The sequence below is a fragment of the Mustela lutreola genome, chromosome 3 (genome assembly GCF_030435805.1).
Source record: "Mustela lutreola isolate mMusLut2 chromosome 3, mMusLut2.pri, whole genome shotgun sequence".
NCBI classification, from domain to species: domain Eukaryota; kingdom Metazoa; phylum Chordata; class Mammalia; order Carnivora; family Mustelidae; genus Mustela; species Mustela lutreola.
This window is the reverse complement of record NC_081292.1, coordinates 59,711,463-59,717,462: the sequence shown is the minus strand read 5'-3', so window position 1 is coordinate 59,717,462 and position 6,000 is coordinate 59,711,463.

Here is a 6,000-nt window from a genome sequence, read left to right as displayed (position 1 = left end):
TAAGGAGCATTTCTCCACTAGAAATAGGTAGAAAGAAGGGTAGAGTGACTGAAGGAAAGAGGATCTCAGAGGATCAAGTTGCTTGCTTCACTTTGAAAGTTGGGTAAAGCGTGGTGCTGAGTAACACAATCTTCATGCACATGACACAAGCTACTCTGCTACTTGAGTCCAATGATAGGGGACTGGTAAATACATGGTGGGAGTGCTGGTCAGACCTGGCTTTGTATCCTGCCTCAACCATGAACTGTGGGACTTAAGCCTCAGTTTTCATCTGTCAAATACTGTGGACAGTAATATTTAACACTTCAGATGGTAATGAAGATTAACAACACAACATGTGCAAAATGCCAATGCTGAAATGGAGAAATCTCTCCTCAAATGATGATGTGAAGATTATGTCAGTTGTAGCCATAATCCGGTCAACCAATATGTCTATGTCCAAGACCTGACTAGACATTCAACCATCTTTCAACCATCTTTCCCATTTATTTCCTTTCTTCTATACTCATGCTGCTACCTAGGTCAGGCTCACATACCTCTTGACGGGTTTTCATGCTTGCAGTCTTGTTCTTGCTTCCCCGTCCTTCCTTCGGCAGCCTCGGTCCTTTCCTCTCACACCCTCCCTTAACCAGTCTGAATCAGCCAATCCCTCACAGTCCTCAGTATGGCGTGCAGAAAAGTGTACAAAACCTGCACACACAATTTGACTAATCACCATAAACTGCTCTCTAGGGTTAAGAAATTAAACCCTGCTGTACTCTGGAAACCTCCCCACTCCTGTGTGCCCGTTCTTAATTACACAACCAGTCCTCTCTCCAAGAAGTAACCACTCTCCTGATTTCTGTGATAGTGTTTTTGCTTTAAAATTTTACCTATATATGAATCTCTAAAACATATGCCTCATTGTAACAAATCCAAGAATATTCTGTTTCATATTTTAGCATCTCTGAAGGTGAGATATGCTTATGATGATGGCTTGTCATGGTTTACTTTGAGGCATTTTTTCTTTATTAGAAAAAAATAGAAAATATAAATCAGAAATATAAAACAATGGTGTGTTTTACAATCAATGGCACCTTAGATTTGATGCAGGTTAGTTTTGATTGTTTCTGAACCACATGAATAGAATTATACTATATGTGCTCTGTTACCTCTGTCTTCTTTCTGGCCAACACAATGTGAGGCTCATACATTTTGTAGTCGCCTGTAATTGTTCATGTTGTCTACTACAAAGAGTGTTGCCATGAAAAATATTGTATGTGTACTCTGTGCTCACAAGGCCTACAACAGTAGACTAAGGCACCATAATTTCTCTGGACTCCTACAATATTACCCAAATACCAACACTAACTCTAATCCCAGCTAGAGCAATGTATTTGAAACACAGACCCAGTCCTCTCATTTCCCGGTGTCAAATGTTTGAATGGTTTCCTGTTCTTAGAATGAAGATCCACATCGATGCAAATGTTGGGTATTCATATTCCGATGGCTGAGTAATATTCCATTGTATACAGGTACCACATCTTTAACCATGTGTCCACTGAAGGGCATCTCGGCTCCTTCTGCACTTTGGCTTTTTTGGACATTGCTGCTATGAACATTGCGGTGTATGTACCCCTTCTTCTCACTACATCTGTATCTTTGGGGTAAATACCTAGTAGTGCAATTGCTGGACTCCTGGAAACAAACTGAGGGTTTCAGAGGAGAGGGGGTGGGGAAATGGGGTAGCTGGATGATGGGTATTTAGGAGGGCATGTGTGGTGATGGGCACTGCATGTTATACACAACTAATGAATCATTGAACACTACCTCAAAAACTAATGATGTACTATATGCTGGCTAGCTGAACATAATTAAAAAAAACTTGACCATGCCATCGTATTAACTGGCCTGATAAATCAGTCACCAATAAAAGCATTCTTGGGGTTTCTGAGTGATTATTTTACAGTTCAGGGGAAATTTCTAGAGAGAAATGCAAAAGAATAGTAATATATGGATTCAGGATTTAGAATCTCTGATGACCCCAATCATTGCAGGGTCTTGGGTCCTACTACCATTTAGGTGATAAATATGGTGATCATGATGAAGAAGCATTTGTTACATTGACTCGTGATGATTACATGTATGGCTTTTTGACATAATGATGATGTCATTTAGTTTCCCCATAATTAAGCATCTCTACTTATATCCAGAAAACAAAAACAAAAAATGAAAATCACATCTCTGCTACAGATTTTGAGCCCTTCAAACCCAGCCATCACCTCCATTATTCTTAACACCTTCTTTCTCTAGGCTGAATAGCCACAGTGGCCTTCTTTTCAGTTCTTTGAATGAACTTCCCTCCAGTACTCATATCCACACACCTCAGCCTCTAGCCTGGTTAAATCTACCCATCCATCAATTCAAGCTCTAGCCTCAACTCCTCAGATAAGCCCACCTTCTTGCAGGTATAGGTCATGACCCTTTGCTGTGTCTTCTGAAGAATGCTCTTCTTTTTAGAACACAGATCTGCTGCTGAAACAGACACCCTGGTGATTTAATAAAGATAGAAGTTTATCTTTTGCTTACAATACAATGTTGGCCTAAGCAGCCCAGGACTTGTCTGGAATCTCTCTTGATGTTGGGAGCCCCGAATCCTTCTACCTTGTTATGTGGCCATCTCTAAGTTGTTGCCCTCACCAGTATGCCCTAATGCAATTCACCAACATATTCCCCTTATAGTCAGTAGAAGGGAGAGAGAGAGGAAAGGGAGAGCATAACCACTCTTTCTAATGGCATGACTCAGGAATTGCATTGATTATTTTTATTCATCTCTCACTGGTCAGAACTTGGTCACGTGGCTATATCTTACTGCAAAGGAGGCTGAGAGAAAAGTAGTCTCTATTTTGGCTGCCATATAACCTAGCTTTGAACTGATCTGTCACTATAGATGGAGTGAATGGATATGGGGACATCTAGTGGTCTCTATAGCAGTAAATCCAACACAGATTGCAATGATACATTAATTGGTATGATTATTTGATTGATATTTATCTACCCCGCTAGACTGAAATCTCTACAAGAGCAGATACCACTTCTGTTTTCACTCACCATTATGTCTTCATCATCTATCCCAGTGCCTGGTATATAGTATGAATGCACGAATATTTGTTGAATGTATGAATGAATAGATTGGGTCTCTGACTACCTCATGTTATCCCATTTCATGCTTGACACTCCACTTAGACCAAATCTCTTATGGTTACCTAGTAATGTATTTATTATGCATTAAAGAAAATCTCTACTAATCTGATAAGCAAAAACAGTCATCTCACTGTTTAAATTTCTTTGATGACTTTTGAGATTACACAAATTTTCACATATTTCCGTTTATATTTCTTGTTTTAAGATTTAATATGACCAATTCTATCAACATCCCTTGAGGTACACTAAGAACCTAACACTGTAGATTTCAGTCAAAGTCCAAATTAAGCAGCACACTCAGGGACTTGCTTGATGGAGGAAAAGAATGTAAAATGAAGCTGGAATTAGGGCATTCATGCAATTTTATGTCAATGCTATTTCTCAGACTTGAACTTTCCATAAGGCTTGGGAAGCAAAGAGTTCAAGGTTATATGCTCTCTTTAGAATCTACAGAGATGGTGTGATATTGTGATTTATCATAAGAAATATATATTTGGTCTCTGTCCCTATTTCTGGTGCAGAACTCCTAAAACCCTTGGAACTTCCTAAGTGAAAAGAACAGTAAAGTTTCTTTATTTCCTAACAAGCACCTTTCAACCACAGTTGAGATTATGTAATGAGATGACTTTGGGAAGCACTTAAGGATGGGGCTGGTTGCCAGGGGAACCAAACTTGTGACTGGGTCAGTCCCACCCTCTGACATCTGGGCAGAACAAAGGGTCTTGAGGTCAAATCAATTGCCGATGGCTAATAATTTAACCAAGAACATCTGTGTAATGAAGCCTCCATAAAAACCCAAAAGGACAGGGTTCCAGGAGCTTCTAGGTTGGTAAACCAAAACACTCATATGTATCAGGTCCCAGACCCCACAGGGGCAGAAGCTCCTGCATTTGGGACTTCTTGCTATATATCTCTTCATCTGGTTGTTCATTTGTATCCTTTGTATTAAACCAGCAATCTGGTAAGTAAAGGGTTTTCCTGAGTTCTGTGAGCTATTTTAGCAAATTACTTGAACTTGAAGAGGGGGTTGTAGAACTTCTGATTTATAGCCAGTGGGTCAGGAGCACAGGAGATAACTTGGGTTTTTGACCGGCATTGGAAGGGGGGTGCAGTCTTGGGGGACTGAGATATTAACCTGTGGGAACTGATATTATCTCCATGTAGATAGTCCCAGAATTGAGTCAAATTTGTGGGACACCAGTCAGTGTCCTTGGAAAATTGGATTAATTGCTTGGTGGTGTGGAAAAACACATCTCAGAAGTTTTGTTTAACTGCTCTAAGGAAATATCCATGAGTTTTAGTAGCCAGTAAAGTTTAATGTTGTATTGAAAAATGAGTGAGTATAGTTGAGACTTGGTGAGAATGATGGCCAGCTTACCCATAATCACACAGCATACTACCACCACCTTGCTTACTGTATACTGAATGATACAACTATAAAAAGCATAAAATATTTTGTATGGACACACTGAAGCTTTATGAAAAATGGAAATATGTCAGGGTGCTGGCAGTTAGATTTTATTACTATTTTAACGTTTTTCTTTAATACCGTTGCTAAGGAATCTAATTCACAGCACCTGCACCATCACCAAAACATAACCACCACCAATAATTCTGTTAGCAGTGCCCTTTTAAAAATACATAGGACCTATAAGATATAATTGGTAATAGAGAAAAGTGGTGGGGGCTGTTCTAAATATAAGCAAGCATGTGGCCAGTGTGCGGAAGACACATTTTCCTGTATAAGATTGAATTTGCATTCTGAAAGCCAAGAGAGGAAGCAATAATTCAAGGCAAAGGAAGTGAAGAGCTTCTATTTCCTTAGTGTTCATGAGCAGGCCTGATGTGGACATTACTGCTAATGAGAACAGCATGCTTTCAGATAAAGAGTACATGCCAGGTTTCCGTGTGCAAAAAACCCAGGATCAGCAGAACACTAGCAAATGGGAACTCAGCGGTTTTTTCTCTGTAAGCTGGGCATGGCTACGAGCAGCTTCTGTATTCTCTTGACGACTATAGATCATCCCATGTGTATAGTGTCCTATGAATTATCTAGGTTCTGAGCTTCTTTCCTAATGCCAGAATCCTCAGCAGTGTTCAATTTCACCCACTTCTTAATTCAAATTAGTGAACTTTCAAGTTCAACATTACTTGTATCGTGTTTAGAGATGCTGAATGTGCATAAAAGAAAAAGGAAAAAGAGGGGTGTCTGGGTGGCTCAGTCTAGGCGTTTGCCTTCAGCTCAGGTCATGATCCAGGGTTCCTGGGATTGAGCCCTGCCTTGGGCTTTCCCAGCTCTGCGGGAGGCCAGTTCCTCCCTCTCCCACTCCCTCTGCTTGTGTCTCACTGTGTCTCTATCAAATAAATAAAATCTTTAAAAAAGAAAAAGAACAGAAAAAGGAAAAATACTTGATAATATGGTTGAGTAGAGAAGAGGTTATTTTGGAGAAAGGGAGGAGATTTTGGTGGATGGGTAATTTCGGCCACAGGAGGGTACCACGTGAGCACATTCTTGTGAGTGTGTATGGGGGTGCAGATAACAGGGCTAGGAAAAAGTAGAAGTGTGACATATCTGCCTCCATTGCAATTTCAGTTAAAGTGGCAGCCCTGGGTAATCTTATGAACCTGGAGGGCTGTAACATTTACCTTCTTCCAGTTTAGCCCAGTGTATCCTGACCAGGCTGAGCCATTTCTGACTCTTCCTTTTCTGTTCTGACAGAGGTCTACTCCTCTGGTATTAGGAGGAAGAGTAAAAAGACAAAAAAAGGGGTAAATGCTAGATGGGAGCTTAGAGCTTATGGGCCATGGCACCTGGGA